We start from the raw sequence: 16,768 nt of genomic DNA on the forward strand, positions 1-16,768 counted from the left end.
GTCACAACGTGGGATTCTGCTGTCCACCCCAGAGTTCAGGGTGTCCAAACAGGAGGGAGGCCCTTAGGTTTCCAGCCAGGCATACCTGGTGGGAGTTGGCAAGGGACGCCCACTGAGATCAGTCCACTTGGCAAGGAGAACTGTGTGTGTGTCTGTGTCTGTGTCTGCCATCAAAGTGTATCTGGGTATTCTTCCATGGTACCTACCCATGGCAGGGTTTGGGAGTTGGGTGGGTGGGAGGCCTGTGTGAGCAAATGGGTCCGGGTACCACCGTGTCAGCCCAGACTTGACTCCTGTGTTGTCTGTGTCTGTCCTTGAGCCCACGCTGGAACAGGGCCCTGAGTGTGCCCTGTGAATGTGCCATTCACAATGCTTCCAAGCCCCAGCTCCCCAGCCACCCAGGGCAGGCATTGGCCTTGGCAGCAAGGGGCAGGGAGGGGAGGCAGTGCCCTCAGCCCAGCCTTTCCTGGAGGACTCTCCCAAGCAGTGCATGCCAGGCCAGAAGGTGTGGCCACTGCAGCGGGTCAGGGCTACTGGCTGGGGTGTGGGGGGGGGGCGGAGAATCCATTCCCTTCTTTTCCCACAGGCCGTGGCAGAGTGCATCCCCTCGGGTCCCTGCCTTGTGGGTCAGAGCCCCGGAGCCCAGGAGCCCAGGAGGTGGGATGGAGACCGACCCGGGAAATCTGGCTTCCCCAGGGCGGACAAGATGGCAGAGCCGCTGCCGCCATGTTAAGAGTCCATGTTGTCCTCCCCTCAGAAGCAGATTGGCGTTTTTTACTCAGCAAAGGGCGGAGGGAGCAGACCGCAGCGAGGGCAGTTGGCATTCGTGGAGCAACACTGCCATCAAGAGGCACCCGTTTGCCTTCCCGCCAGTATGGCGGGTGCCATCTTGGTAACTGGCGGGTGGGGAAGGGGCGCTCGGGGACCCCGGCTATCAAGGGGAGCGAGGAACACTGGGCTCAGGGCAGGGGCTTGGAAGGCCTCCCTGGGAGGTCCCTCCAGCTCTGGAGGCCAGGCAGAAGCCAGGAGGAAGGAGCCCCCGTGGCCGCTGGGGACTGCGCAAGCGCCAGCGCCAGGGCAGGCAGCCCGCGGAGGCGGTCAGCCATTGTGGCTGGCGGGTGCCGCTCGCTCGGGAGTCCCAGGATCAGGAGTCCTGGGGCGGCTCCCTGTGTGAGGGATCCGGGTTGCTCCTCTCCCGAGGGGTCCCACGAATCCCAGGGGTGCCGGCCTGGGGGCCAGGCAGCCCTTTCTGGGTTCGGGAGGGGGCGTGTCCTTTCAGGCGGGAGGGCGGGTGTGGGGGGCTCTGGTCCTCAGCCTGGGCCCTGCCACCGCCGTCCCCAGGGCGCAAACCGCAAACCCTGAGACCACCAACCGCCACCCAACCTCCAGACCATCCCGGGCGACCCCACCCCTAAGACCCCTCCCACCCGCTACTTCCTTGGGGCCTGGTGGCTGAGGGGATCAGGCCAGTGGATCAGAGGCGTGTGTCTCTCCACCCGAGGGGATTCCAGAAAGTCTGCTGGGATCTGGGGGGGGGGGGTGGGCGCAGGCAGGCAGGTCAGCAGGCATTAGGGCGTTCCCCGTGGGGTCTCCGTTTGTGACACCTGGGATGGGCTTCCTCGGGGGCGGGGGGCACTGGTGCCTTTCACCTGCGCGCCCCCGCCTTTTCGGGAGCTCAAGTGGACGCCGGGTGTGTGCTTTCTATATCCACAGGCCTCCTCATCGTGGACAGCACCCCTGGGCATGCAAGCGTGCCCGACTGTGGCCCTTCCCCCTGGTCTTATCTGACCTGGTGGGCCGCGTGGATTTCCTCCTGGCTGCCAGGATCTTTATGTGGGTTGTTGGGTGGGGGGAGTGAGTCCTAGGAGGGAGCATATTTGCACATTGTCCCTTGTCAGTGGTCCCTCTACCTGAGATTTTGCAACTCTTTGTGAACCTCTCATAGGACATTCTTGAGGCAACAGGTTGGGTAGTGTTCTTTCTTAGGAGTGGATAGTAGAAGGAGAAAGTTAGCTTATAGAGTCTTACCCCTCAATGTAAGGGGCATGCTTGGATTCTCTGGTGGGACCCAAGGAGACAGGACCCGAAGGGTAGTTGTGGGGTGACCCATGCATCCTGAATGGAGATCCACTGGGATGTGTATGTCAGGCTTAGCTATTTTTCCCATGGCACACATCCTGAGGAGGAAAACAGACTCTGGCTTGATGGACACATGTGTTGGCTCCATGGCCCATGGCTCCCATGCTGGGTTTGGCCCTTCCAGGAGGAAAAAAGACCAAGTCAAAATGTGACTTGATGAAGGCTGGAGGAAGGAGGTAAAGTGCAGGAGGGGTCCTGTGGTGACATTGGCATTGGTGATATGGATATCAGCTCTGGCTTCCCTGGGGTTGGCCTCAATGGGTGTCAGTCTGTTCTAATGTCTGAACCTTCTAGGATCTGTGTCCTCCTTAGGTGTGAAGGGATCCTGGTCTGGTCCCGGGAAAGGAAGAAAGCAGAAAGAGAGTCTTTGGCTGGAAGAAAACTCGAGAAGTACAAAAGGGATGAGAAGAGAGGTGTTAATTGTACTCCTAGCTTTATGTGTCAGGCACAAGAAGTGGGCTGTCAAAGTCCACTTGATGTTATCTGAAGCATTCTTGAGAGAATATAAACTGAGGGGGTCTGTTGGGACACAAGCATGCTTTTGCTTCAACTGTCTACTCCAGGGCTCCTGGTCTTCAAACAGGAGGCCTGTCAAGCCTCTATATGTTCACCCATGTACTCTTTCTGATGGGAGTTGTATAGGGTCTTAGTGAGTCTAGGCCCAGTGTTAGATTGCAGTGGATATCTTGAGGGGCACATGGTACTCTCCCCTGTAACCTACCCTTGACCATCCCCAGAGAACCACCATGTTTTCACCACACATTTGGCTTTTGTGTGTCTGTAGGCCACCCTTAAGCCCAGGGAGGAAATGGCCCCTCATGCTCCATGTGAGTGTCCAAGTCACAATGTTTACCCAGAAGGCACATGATAACTTTGGTTCCAACTGCAAGCTCTGATTCCTGTGACCAGCCTTTCCCTGCAGTCTCCCCGAAGCTTCGTGTGCTAGAAGGTATAGTCAGGAAAGCTGGAGGTCAGATGCAAGGCTAGGGTGTCTTGTAGGGTAGATCTCCCTTCTTGTTTTGAAAGCAGGTGAAGTGTAGAGGGCCTGCTCAAACAGCCCTTAGGTTTGTTTCTACCTTGCAGTGTGGGAAAAATGACAGAATGGGCTTATGCTTCTCCGGGGTGGCTATGGTAGCTAGCTGCCATCATGTTAGAAACCACTTGGACAATAATTTGCATTTTTTTTGCTCAACAAATGGGAGAGGGAAAGGACCTAGTGGAAAGACAGTTTAACATTAGTGAAGCAATACTGCCATCAAGAGGAACTCATTTGACTATCCTACTAATACTAGTGGAATTCTTGGGGATGGGTTAGGAGGGAGTGGCTTACAAGGTGGGTCTGAGTCAGGAAAGGGCAGGGAGGAATGTGCAGGTGTGATGGCCTTAGGAGGCAAGGGAGGTGACCCTTGGCCATTTGGGGCTATGGCATCACCAGAGGCAGGCAGTGGGCAGAGACAAAACAGCCATTGTGATTGGCAGTGGGTCTGACACCAGAAACCCATACTCTGGAGTCCTATGAAGGCCACCTCTGTGAGGGATCTTTGCATAGGGGTTGGATGGATCCCATGCCTGGACTGTTTGCCTCGTATACCCTTCTGTTAGAAGAAGCAGGAATTCTCTTCCCCAGTGGGACCAGGGGCCCACCATTGCACTAAAGGTCATGGTCTCATGTCTTGACCCCCTCCCTCTGACACGTAGACCTTTTACAGCCCTGAAAATCTTTTCTGCCTGTGGTGGTGGCCTGTATTGAGATGTGTTCCTCCATCCAAGGGGTGTTGAGCACAGATGCTGGGGTCAAGGGTGGGTGGAAGAGTGGGGAGGTATTAAGGAGTCCCTGGGAGGCAGAAGGAATACACCTAGGGGAAAGGGTGGGCTGTCATTCCTTTTTTTAACTTTTTTATTTAATCTGATTTGTTCATTTGGGGGGGGGGGTTGTCATTCTTGATACAATACTATCATCAATAGAAACTCATTTGCCAGTCCTCCAGCTCTCCTAGTTTTCTTTCTGGGAAATTGTGCTTCACAAAGGGAGTCTGGGTTCAGGGAAGCCAAAGGATGGTGTTCCTACAATGTTCAGAGCTCTTGGGAGTTTCCCCCTCTTGGCTGCTACAGGATTTCTGAGCCTGGACTTCCGGTGTCCCACCCACTTGCCACAATGGCTGCCTGCCTTTGGCGCTTGCCCAAACCCCTGTGGCTTTGGTTCATCTTCCTATGGCTTTTGCCTAGAATCCGTAACCTGAGGAATCTCCAAGACACCTTTCATGGACCTGCCCAGAGTTACATTCCCTTTTTTAGGCAGTCTGGACGCAGTCCATGGTGGTGCCATCATGGCGACCACCATTTTGGAGGGCCTGCTCAAAAGTTCCTCTGGATGGCAGTATTGCTCAACGAATGCTAACATACCCTTCCCACAGGCCCACTCCCTCCGCCCTCTGCTGAGAAAAAAAAAAAAGACAACCTTTGTTCAAGGTGCACCAACAAGGATTCCAGCACCACACCAGTTCTGCCATTATGAACACACAGGGGATGCCATATTGTGGCCATCTATCCTAGCTGGTGACCTATACTGGGTTCACAAATTTAACTATTCCAATTGCCAGATCAGGCGAGGCAGGCGGCGACCAAAAGAGGCAGATTGAAAAAGGCTGCCTAAAGAGGCTTTATTGAGATACACTCCCACGCGCGTGGAACTCCATCAGACAGACAAGAGTGGACAGGAGAAGGGTCTGAGGAGAAACCACGTGGAAGCTTGACAAATAACATATTATTTGAGTAACATATCAGGAAGGGAAGGGCTTGGGACAGGAAAAGGTGTTTTTAGGGTCCTTTGTCCCGTTGGAGTTGGTCAGGGGAGTTGGCTGAACTCCAGGATTGGCCAGGGGGTCCTGATGATTGACAAGTGTTAGTCAGGAGATCTAGCTGATTGACAGGCTTTCCTGCTGGCATCTGATTGATGTTCCTTTCCCATGCGGGCTGCTTTGTTCTAAGTCAACACCACCAATCTAACACCAGTAACTTAAGAAAATGGTGAAGAAAGCTCTCAAACACACAAAAGTACCTTTTCAAAATCCGGGGAAGGCTCTCTAAACTTAGGGGTCCATGGAAAGAGAGAGAGCCACTGGAATTCTTTATTCTTACATAGGGGACACGCAAGGGGAGGTTCCTTGGAACATTCCCAAAAAAGGGCAAAGGGATAGGATTACAGAGGAACAGGTGAGTATAACTCAACCCCAATGGGTGATGCCTACTCCTGGAGCCACACCTCATTATCCTATGTACATAAAGCCCAAGTTATTGTGGGGCGCAATAATTGTTCAGTAGTTCTTGCTCAGGACTTAAGGGTGTGTATTTCCAGAGCGCTCCCAACATATTTCCCCTTTCTTAATATAAAAAAGCAATTGGAGAATTATATCTTCCAGTCACTGGATTATTGGTTCAAGGTCTTCTTGACCTACTACTGAGACACAAAAGGAATTAGTAGAAAACATATTATTTGGGCTGGAGATATAGCTCAGTTGGTAGAGTGCTTGTCTCACATGCAAAAGGCCCTGGGCCCTGGGTTTAATCCCCAGCACCACACACACACACAAAAAAAAAATATTATTTGAATAATATATCATATAGAATATTTGAACTTTTTTTAGGATTAAAGTCATTTAATTAACTTTAAAAGATCAGGTTATTATTATTACTCTGCCAAATACTCATCAGAAGATTCTTAATCTTTTCCCAATTTTATTGGGAAGCATTGTGTTTGGCCATAGTAACACAGACATATTTAATTGGCATGGCTTTTAAGCCTTTCCTCAAACCATACAGCAGAGGGCTTATCTGCATTATTCTTTATAGTGGCTTCTAGAGCATTTAACTTAGTTCCAGTCCTTCTATCAGCACTTATCTATGAAGGATCTTGGGAGTAATTTAAGTCAAATTATTAAGAAAATTCGCATGCTGTCATAAGTTTTAAAACATAGCCATAAAGGCTGTTGCCACCCCTGGCCCGCGGAGGCAGCTGAACTGAAGGTCACTCGTGTGAATTTCCAGGGATACCAAATAAAATGCAGACATACACTTTACCTTAAAACAAGCTTCAGGACGGCTCCTCCACACTCAGCCTCAAGCTCCCCAAATGGGAGAGCGAGGAAAGTCACCAGAGGCTGGAGAGAGAGAGAGAGAACACGTTCAGAAGTAGGCTTTTATTGGGAGAACCCTCATTCTTAGAAAGTTCCATCCAAAAATGGTAGAAGAGGTGGGGTTACAAGGGAGTTGTTAGTGTAATTCGACCCAAGGGCTGTAGGGTGATGTCTATATCTGAAGACATGTCCTCAAACTTCGGGACAGTGGCAGTGTCCAAGTTACTGCGAGATGCAGCGACGGTCAAAGCCTCTCTGCTCCAAGACGGAAGATGCGAATCATTCAGAGTGGCCTCCCACAGGCTGTAATTGTAGAAACAATGAATAATATTATTATTTATTAATATTTATTTATTATAGAAGGACCAAAAGATCAAGAGTTGCCTAGGTCTGGTTAATGGCATGCACCTGTTTCAAAGCCTAACTGTTAACTTTAAGCATACTAGCTGGCAATAGGACAAAGGAACGTTGATGAAAGATCAATGTCCTTTTTCTGTACTATAACTAATGATAAAGTTAGGCAAGTTGCATATTTTATAGGTTACAGGATATTTAATCATCCTTTCTCTCAATTCTCACATTTAAGGAGTCTTATAGGTCTTTCATTAATGTAAAACTTCTGAAGGCAGAAGTCAAACATCAAACATCCTTTTGGATGCCATCTCAGGAAGGGTTAAAGTTGCTAGGAATTATGACATCCTCATGTAATTCTAGGAGACCAGCCTAAAATATATCCACTATTTCTAGACACCTTTTGTTATACTGGCAAGACATTTGCACAACCAATCCACTTAGGAAAAGTGCCAATTTCTATTATAGAATGATTAGGGCAATAATACATTGGTAGATATTTTATGTAAATAACTGGCCTGTATAGGAAAAATCTATTTCAACAATCTATTTTGACAATTGTCTTGGTATATAGTCTTAATTTCTAAGGACCAGCATGATTGGCTGGTTTAGGTTTCTCATATGCTATCTTTTTCTCAAAAGATACTCCCAGACAGCTTGTTTACCATAAGATCAACATATAGGTATAACTGACCATTACAGTCAGTACAATCACTCTAGTTTTATGGGTGGCCTTTCCAGTCCACACTGCAAGGCTCATTAAAGGTGGACCTGAGAAGTGGATCCACAGAGTCTCTTTGTAATTTTTACTTACCTGGTAAACTCATGAAGCTGCATGGTTGTAAACTCTGCAGCTGGAAATTTACCTTCCTGTACCAGTTTTTTTCAGTCATTTTCATGATGACAGGTTTAAACTCTCCTTTGAAATCTGATTTAAGTTATTGAATCATGTTCAGCAGCAGTAAGACTCTCAATATTACAATTTAAGGAAAAAAATCTTAAGTATTTTGTAAGATCTAGGGTGTGCGTATGGGGTCCTATTTTCCTGCTTTTAAATTTATTAACACTGAATAAAAGACTGGCATAAGTCATAATATCATTAGTTTAAATTTTAGAATACCAAGTGTGGGAGGCCATCCCCACATGTGGTTTGAGTTACCTCCCTGGCTGGGTGAGAGGCGCTTAGGCACAGCTGTGTCAGAGCTTTCCCCACCCTTCTCCAAGTCCGAGGACTTGTCAGTACAGAGGCCTGTCTGGCCATTACCCAGAAGACCCAAGTCACCCTGACCTTGGGATGCTGCCCCCCTTAATCTTCATTGGATGGGATTTTCCTCAGAATTATTTTTTGTTCCCCAATAAAAATCCCCTCTCTCTCCCTCTCCCTCTCCCTCTCCCTCTCCCTCTCCCTCTCCCCCTCCCCCTCCGCCTCCCCCTCCCCCTCCGCCTCCCCCCCCCCCCTCTCTCTCTCTCTCCCTCTCTCTCCCTCTCTCTCCCTCTCCAGTAAACCCCGCTACCGCTACCGCATTAGGTGGCTGCAGGCTGGAGCTAGGAGGATCTGTCCTGGAGCTGGTTTTAAAGGTAATTAGAGTCTTGACTCCCTAGCGGTTTCTCAGGATTGGAACCTTCTTTCATGAAGCCAGCGCGGGTCGCAGGCTAAAATCAAGTATTTAAATAATAAGAAAAGATTTAACATCTTTAGTTGGTCTTGAATTTGGGCAAAAATCACTTAAAGGGGCTATATTAAATAGAAACTTAGTTTTTATTAATTGTATGACTTGATTTTTACTTTAATAGAATTATCAAAAATGGAAAATATAATAAATTATATATGAAAAATTTGTGCTTTGAAATTAGCTCTAGATTTACTTAAATAATTATCTTAATTTGGGGTAAGGCTAGTGACAGAGAAAACTTAGCAGCTGTGGACTTTACTAGGGGCATCAGAAATATATAAACATATATCCAGAATAGGAAGTATACAAGTTAAATAAGTCTAGAGAAGATATTTTGTTTTTTACCATTAATACAAAAAATGAATAGTCTTTTATTTACCAATCTATGTAAAACTGTTGTTATTATTATCAAACTTAGTGTTGACCTAATTAGGGTGAGTTAGCATCTCAAATATTAATGGGTAAAGACAAGTCAACAGTTTTGTTTAAGACAGTGATCTAATTTAGAATTTTATATGACATTGAGATAGCAATAACATTTTTAGGGATTTTATGTCAAAACAATCTTTGTATATAAAGAAACAGTTGTATGATCATCTTTAATAACATTATTTAATGTAGTAAAATTAATAATTATGTATAATTCATGGCTTTACCAATTTTAAAAATATCAATGTATGTAGGGCATCATCTCATTAAAGTTGAGAAAAGATCTATCATGTTAAATTTCTTTTTTTTTAATTGTTGATAGATCTTTATTTTTATTTATTTATTTATATGTGGTGCTCAGAATCTAATCCAGTGCCTCACTCAGTTTAAAAAAAAGAAAGAAGTTATTGGCTATCCAGCTGATTAATTTATGGCTGTCTGGCTAATATTTTAGGGGTAACAATTTTTAGGGTTATTTTCCTCAGTGACAAACTGTTGACAAGACTTGAAATAAGGCCCTGTTTCAATGTTTAGAGGCTTCCAAAATCTGTTTAAAACTTAGAAGAGGAGTAAAATTTTTAACCAGGAAGTTTATTTTGGGGGGGGGGGGTAAAATTAGCATTTTAATCTCTTTCTGCCTGTATGTTTGTCTTTCCTTTTCTTCATTTGGTCTCCATTTGACTATGGTGTAACATTCAAACTTGGCTAGGACTATATTAACCTTTGTAAATCCCTTGGAAATTCTAGGGCTAACTGGATGATAAACTCATCTTTTGAAAATGGGTGGCCCCCTATAAATCCAGGGTGTTGTACTGTCTTTTTGAGTCTCTCTATGAAAACAGGATTTTTGTAAAGGCTTACTAAAATTAGTTTTTAGAGATTCTGCTTACCTGTTGGATATCTGTTTTGGGGAGCTGTCTGTGCTCTAGACAGATTATCAGGTTTGTTCCTATTCTGTGTTATTGGGACATGGTTAAGGTAAACCTCCTTTAAAACTGTTTTTAAGGTGGCCCTCTATTATAAAGTTTAGCTAAGTAGTAGCATAATATCTCTCTAGGTAAGGTTAGACATCTGGCATAAATTTTGAAATATTACAATACATGTGAATTTGGATTTCTCAAAAATCTCCCTGAATTTGTTCTGGTCTATATTAAGTTTGAGAGGTTCCCTTTGATCTTTCTTTCCAGTAGGTGATTTTTTAAAGCCATCTCTGTTAATAGTAGCTGAGGCTACACATGAAAATGACAGGGGCTGGGGTTGTGGCTCAGTTGTGGAGTGCTCATCTAGCATGTACAAGGCCCTGGGTTCGATCCTCAGCACCACATAAAAAAATAAATAAATAAATAAAGGTATTGTGTCCAACTACAATTAGAAATTAAATATTTAAAAAGAAAATGACATACCTTTTATTGATCATTGTAATTTTTTAGTATATAGACTAGTTGATCAATTTTGATGTTACATGCAAACGGACAATTTAAAAAGAACTCTCAATCTGAGACAAGGTCTCAAAATATCCTCATATCTTTAGATAAGTGACTCTTAATTGTGTGTTAAAAAATATGATTAAAGTTACTTCCCAGTGTAGGGAGCAATATACAAGTCTTACAATGTTTCATGGATTATAAGTTCAATCAGAGAATTTATGTAATACAATAAATTTCCCACAAAGTTTGTAACATTTATTGTTCAAAACTAACATTTGACTTTAATTTGGAGGACACCAGTCCTAATAGAGTATTCTCCCAAATCCTACAAACATCCAACAAACAGAAGTAATACATAAGAATCAGCAGTAATCATTACTGATGTCTGAATCAATCAATTTTAGCCTCCAAGGAGAAGTGTCAATATTGGAATTTAACTCATTTATTGTTTGACTAAGGATGTATGAATTGGATTCATTAAAAATTGGTCCTTGTTCAAACAGCAAGAATTATTAGGTATAAGCTTAATATTTTAATAAGCTCTGTCATGTCAGAATGTAGACAAAAATCTTAGTTTACATCAGCATAACAAAGTCAAGGAAATAGCCTGAAATATCCTAGAATTGATTAGTCTATATATATAGCCAGTACAGTTATACATAAATCTGTTTCTCAATTGTTTTAACTTTCTAAATAATCTGTCTAGATAATGATATAAATATTTCCCTATTTAGGAAGATCCCTTTATCATTAAAGTCTAGAATATAAAGACTTATGTTTTACCCAAAGATGATTTCTTTCTTCTTTGTAGGACCTCCAATGTGTGCTTCCTCTCTGTAAAAGTATCTTCTCCTTTTAGAATATTTCTTTATTACACTTTGGAAGAATTTCTGTAAATCTTAGCATCTAAACAAATTTATTGTACCTTGATAAGAAGAAATATCTCAATGAAAATATAGTTAAAGCCCTTGGACATTTCTGTTGACAGAATCATATTTGTTTATAATCTTATAAAATTTTGTACAATAATTTGAATAAGAAAAAAATAATAATTTGAGAATTAGAGATTACTTGATGGTTGTATTATCTCTTGAAAAAAATTTTTTTCTAGTAAAATATATTTATCTTAAACATTTGTAACCAAAAAAGCATAGTGTCAGATAAATGCATGTAAAAAAGGTATAAATTATGTGTTTTCTATTGAAAAATAATTGGAAGAAAATAGACTCCTATTAAATAAACAAATAGATATATTTTAATTATCCTATGAATTAAAGAATATAGATTAATTAAATAATTGGAAAAATATGTATTAACAATAAAATGTATAGTTATAATTATCTTATGAAACCACATGCTTCTCAAAATATTTGGATCCATTTCAACTTATTGTTAACTAGGAGTACAGTCTAATCTCAAAATTTCTGTGCACATATCTGTCTATATTCTGTATTTACATAGTTAGAAACCAAGGAGAATACAGATATTTCATTGTCATGAGAGGTTGTGAGAAAATTATACTCAGATTGCTGGTCTTTTTTTAAATCACATGATGATCAAATGTACTCTTATAATCTTCAAAAATAAAAACCAAAAATAAAAACCAAACACAGGCATCACTCATAAATGTAATATTATCTCTGTAATTTTCCTTAATAACACAGCCATAAAGAATTTCTAAGGAAACCTATTGAGGGTTAAAAATCAGATTTTTTAAATCTCTTTGAGAACACATTAGGATTAGGGCAGCAACATAAAAGCTTGTGAAACCTGATTTTGCCTGAAAAAGAGATGTCGTATTTAGTTACAATGTATAAAAATTATGAAGGAATCTTATAACATTTGGGTGCAGGCCTTGTAATTCCTGTGGCCAGCCTGTGTGAGAAAGAAGAATGTTAGAAGCATGGAGGCAGAGCCCGACCCATTTCACATGTCAGATTACAGGGTTGAAATCCTGCCAAGGCTTTTGCACCATTTAGTATGTGCTTTTGAGGGCACTTGTCATGTTGACCAAACAGCTTGGAGCCTGTGGATGTGGCCACTGGGAGCAGCCACCAGCTGCTACTGCCTTGCGAAGCTCCCTCTACCATTTGAGTCCACTTGTTGCCCAAGGCAGGGTCTTGGGAAAGCCTCCAAAGAGCTTCCTCTGTTGGTTGAACTCCGTTGGATTTGTCTGCTTTCCCCTGCATGGAGTCCCTCTATGGCCACAGTGTGTAGGCATTTCACCAGCCCTCCGGGGTCCCAGAGGTTCGAGTGGTGGCACTGTGTTCCCCTGACTGACAGGCCAGCTGGCAAGAAGGGGGAACGGAAAGCCAGGTTTCCCTGTGTGCTGCCTCCATCTCATTAGGGCATGTGCCCATGAAAAAGGTGAGCAAATGGCTGTGCGGAGCTTCCCCTGGCGCCACAGACTTCCCATGCCTGGGCAGGATCCCATGGGTAGGAGGTGGCCTGCCTTCTCTATGTGAACTGTCCTCACCAGTTAGCCAGCTCGCAGAGCAGTTGTGCCTCTGTCTTTTGCACTCTCCCTTCAAAGCTTGTGGGCACCCCAAAAGTCTCCCAACTCAAAAGCTGGTTCCAGCGGAAGATGCTGGCCACCAAGTGTGGGTTTGGTACCCACCCCAGGTTATCTAAAGGTTAAAAGGATTGCCAAGGGCAGGTTAGAGCCTTGAATCTGTGTGACAGGAGCTGAGTTATAGCTAACTCAATTTTAATTTTTGGTAAGGATGTAGTGAGACACTCAGCAGATTTATTTGCCAAATTGTCTTAAATAAATCTAGAAAGTAAAAATAAAATGAACAGAGAACTTCTAGAATTTTAACATCCCACAAATAAAACAACCTCTCCTCTCCCTTCATTCTCTACACATTAATTTCAAGTACATAAAATCAAAACTTCTTACTTAGCCATTTTGAAATACAAAAACTCCACATTAGTTAAACCATAGGTCACAAAAAGGTTGTTTATGGGATAGGGCTACACTTCAAACATATACATTTTACCAACTACCTTCATAGATTCCCAGTAGGGCCTATATTTACTGCCATCTATTCTAGCTGATAAACTGTGCTACGTTCACAAATGATTATGCCGTTAACTTAAGAAAATGGTGAAGAAAGCACGCAAAATCACAAAAGTACATTTTGAAAATCCAGAGACGGCTGTCTGCCCTTAGGGATCCATGAAAAGAAAGAGAGCCACTGGAATTCTTTATTTTTATATAGGGGACACACAAAGGTAGGTTCCAAGAATTCGTGAAAAAGACAAAGGGATAGGATTACAAAGAAACAGGTGAGTATAATTCAACTCCACCAGGTGCCTTCTACTCCTGGAGACAAGGCTCATTATCCCAGCAGAGGGAAACCAAAGTTATTGCACAGCACGATAATTTTTCAATATATCTTGCTCAGGACTTAAGGGTATATATTTCCAGAGAGCTTCCCAACATCAGGTATCTCTTTCTCCACCTTCTAGGACACGCAGACCTTCAAGACTCTGGATTCCAAGGCAGAAAATCACAGATTTCCGACTTCGCAACTCACACACAAAAAGAAATGAGTTACAACGTAGACACCAAACTAAAAACTACCCTACGCACCCAGCACAACCACACTGCCTACATCTTCTGGATTGCTATTCCACACAACAAGCTATCCACACCAACACCTCTACCCCTCTTCTCCAATAACTTCTGAGAAAGGCTACATTCACTGGATCCCTCCCCAATTCACACAGGTCCCACCACCTGGACCCCCAGAGGCCTCCTGTTTCAACTCAAGGATGGCTGAGCTGGAGAGCCGAGACAGAAGACACAGCTGTCTTCTTACCACCACCACTAACACCCCCAACCGAGCCGCAGCAGCTGCTGAGACCTCTACTGGGACATTCACAGCCCACTTCTTAAGCCTGGAGCAGAGTGAAGCCTGGAGGACCTCCACCAAGGGTTGCACAGACAGGACAGGAAAGGCTCCCCAACCACAGTGGCCTGGAGGAAGTATACTGTCAAGAGAAGGAGGACAGAATATACCAGCTGCTGCTTGCCTAACCTCTTTCTACACGTGGAATCCCCCAACCAGGCCTCCTCGCCCTTCCCCAGCAACCAACACACATCAAGCCAAGCCCAAGGCCCTGACCCCAGTCTGTATGGCTGAGTGTCTACCTCCACGCAGCCTCACCCCAAAGAAGGGGCGGGTCCACAGCAAACAAGCCTCACAATGCCTCTGAGCCCCCTGAGGGGTCCAGGCCTCCAGCACCCAACTATGCCCAGCTCCCAGGAAATAGCCCAGAGGAAGGCACTGGAAAAGGCACCCCCGCCCTCCCCGAAAACATCTGAGATGACTCAGGCAACCTCCTCGCCCCAAGCACCTCCATCCTCAGTAAACTGCAGGTGGGAGCAACTAAGGGACATCTAGCCACCCCTGAAGGGGCCCACTCCCTTCTGGACTGCGCTCCTGCCCTCTCTCACACTCAACCACCTGGACTCCAAGTCCAGCCAGGAAAGGGCCTGCGGGGGACAGGAAACGCTCGAACACTTCCTCACTTAGAACACCTCCCCTATGCGTCCCCAAGATGCACACAGACACCGGGGCCCTAGGATCTGGGGGGGGGCAGATGTGGGGCGGCGTGTGGGGGGGGTGGGGGGTTGGGGGGGTTGGGGGGGTATGGGGGGTGGGTCCCTCCTGTGAGAGGTCTCCGGCATGGCCGGGTGGCATGGCTGGCATGGCTGGCTCGGTAGGATGATGGTTTCTGGTCCTTTGTGGCGGGTGGGGCCTGGGGATGGGGGGTGGATGAGCTGAGGGAGGAGGATCCTAGCCGCCCGCCCGCGCCCTGGAGGGTCCCCCTTCCTAAGCCAGAGAGGGACAGAGGGCACCCTGCCCTGGCCCCCCGGGAATCTCAGGACGCGACAGGAGGGGAACATCCCCCACCCCGCGCCCGCATCCCCCCAACTGCTGGCTGCCACAGCACTCCTGGGCCAGGGCTTCCCGTCTCGCCCTCCCCCCACCCCCACCACCTCCTCCGCCAGCCAGCCACAGTGGCCACCAGGCTCCCCTACCCACTGCCATTAGCGTTGGCGGAGCCCCCTAGTGGCCGGCCGCGGGCCACTTTGCCCCAGGCTTCTCTACCTCTTGCCTGGAGGGCCCCCCAGGCTCTGAGACCAGGGAGGCCACACTCCCCTCCCAGAGCCAGTCCCAGGGCCCTCTCCCCTTGCTCGCCATTTGCAGGAAGGTACCTGCCCGCCCGACCCGGGCGGGGCACGGCAACCCAGTTTTCTGGATGGCAGGATTGCTCCAGGAAGGCCAAGCGGCCACCCGGCCCGCAGGTTCCTCCCTCCCCCCTCTGCAGAGAGCAGAAAAGCCACTTGGGGGTCCCTGTTGGTGTCCAACACGGCGGCGGCTCTGCCCTTTTGGCCGCTCAGGGCGAGCCAGGTGTCCTCTTCTCCCCTCCTGCCGCCTGCAGGCAGGGAGGCCGGAGGATTCCCCCCACCCACCCCCAGATGCCCCAGCCAGTGCGCCTGACCGGCGGCGGGGGCGCCTCCGTGGCTTCCCCTCCTGGCCTGGCACCGGCTGCTTGGGGAGTCCTCGGGGAAAGGCTGGGCTGCTGGGCTTCCCCAAGCCCAGGTTGCGGCCAAGCCTCTCCGCCTGCCCTCCGGCTTTACCATTGTGCCTGGGACAGTGGCAGGGAGCACTCCGTGGCCGCTTCCACCTCAGGCTCCAGGACGGGCACGGACACCCACAGGAGGACACCCACAGGAGCCAGTGTGTGCTGGAACTTTGTTGCCGCGGGGCCCATTTCCACACTGAGGGCTGGGTCTCTCCCTACCCCACCTCCAATCCACCAAATGGATGTCCCTTAGGAGGGCACCCGGGTACCACCCCGCGGACGGGCAGGCACTCACACACACACACACACACACACACACACACACGCGAGCACAGGGACACGCAGGAGCGCCCGCACAGAGACGCCGCCACCTCCTGGCCGGCCTCCTCTCAGTGGGTCCTCCTCGCCAACTCGCACCGGCCCCACCACCTGGACCCCCAGAGGCCTCCTGTTTGAACGCCACGACGACGGCTGAGCTGGACAGCCCAGGCAGAAGCCGACGGCTCTGTCTTCTTACCACCACCACCAATAACACCCACCGCCACCCCAGCCGCAGCATCTACTGAGGATGTCTACTGGACATTGACAGCCCACTTCTTGGGCCTGGACCCCAGTGAAGCCTGGGAGGGCCACCACCCAGGGTTGAACAGACAGGACAGGACAGGCTCCCCAACCACAGTGGCCTGGAGGAAGTATACTGTCAAGAGGAGGAGGACAGAATATACCAGCTGCTGCCTGCCGACTGCCAGGCCTCTTTCTGCGCTTGGACTCCCCCAACCAGGCCTCCTCGCCCTTCTCCAGCAACCAATGTGTATCAGGCCCAGGCCCCTGGCTGGCTGGCTGGCTGGCAGTCGGCCTTCAGGCTGACCTGCCTGCCTGCACGCCTGCCTGCCTACCTACCTGCCTACCTACCTGCCTCTCCCTCTCCTGTCCTCTCCCCCACCACCCCACCCCACCCCACTCCACCTCCCAGCACCCCGTGCCCCCCTCTTCTCTCTCCACATCCCTCCCTTCTGTA

The 16,768-nt window shown here is 47.3% G+C and overlaps 1 long non-coding RNA gene across 3 annotated transcripts in view; it reads left to right on the top strand.

Annotated features, from left to right (window-relative positions):
- Window positions 1-14,751, top strand: part of LOC110597949 (uncharacterized) — a 51,958-nt gene extending 37,207 nt beyond the window's left edge. The window contains exons 5-6 of one of the 3 annotated variants that reach the window (XR_013431703.1): window positions 8,125-8,201; window positions 13,624-14,751. This is a non-coding gene — a long non-coding RNA (uncharacterized LOC110597949). Of the gene's footprint in view, window positions 1-8,124; window positions 8,202-10,963; window positions 11,761-13,623 lie in introns of those variants that run through there. The other 2 variants (XR_013431704.1, XR_013431702.1) reach the window with 2 other exon arrangements.
- The last annotated feature ends 2,017 nt before the right edge of the window (window positions 14,752-16,768 follow it).

This window comes from Ictidomys tridecemlineatus, chromosome X (genome assembly GCF_052094955.1).
Source record: "Ictidomys tridecemlineatus isolate mIctTri1 chromosome X, mIctTri1.hap1, whole genome shotgun sequence".
Lineage (NCBI taxonomy): Eukaryota > Metazoa > Chordata > Mammalia > Rodentia > Sciuridae > Ictidomys > Ictidomys tridecemlineatus.